This window comes from Bison bison, unplaced genomic scaffold (genome assembly GCF_000754665.1).
Source record: "Bison bison bison isolate TAMUID 2011002044 unplaced genomic scaffold, Bison_UMD1.0 scf7180017863325, whole genome shotgun sequence".
In the NCBI taxonomy this organism is placed as follows: domain Eukaryota; kingdom Metazoa; phylum Chordata; class Mammalia; order Artiodactyla; family Bovidae; genus Bison; species Bison bison.
The window spans coordinates 467,332-467,604 of record NW_011493897.1 but is presented as its reverse complement, the minus strand read 5'-3'; positions in this window follow the sequence as shown (position 1 = coordinate 467,604).

Below are 273 nucleotides of genomic sequence, written 5' to 3'. Positions count from 1 at the left end.
CACAGCAACCCACTCCAGTATTCTTGCCTGGAGAATCCCCATGGACAGAGGAGCCTGGCAGGCTACAGCCCATGGGGTTGCAAAGAGTTGGACATGACCGAGTGATTAAGCACAGACAGACAGGGTTCTAGAGCACAGGCTCAGTAGTTGTGGTGCACGGTCTTAATTGCTCTGCAGCATGTGGGATCCATGGACCAGAGATTGAACCCATGTCTCCATGGCAGGCGGATTCTTTACCACTGAGCCACCAGGGAAGCCCTTGAGTTACCATTT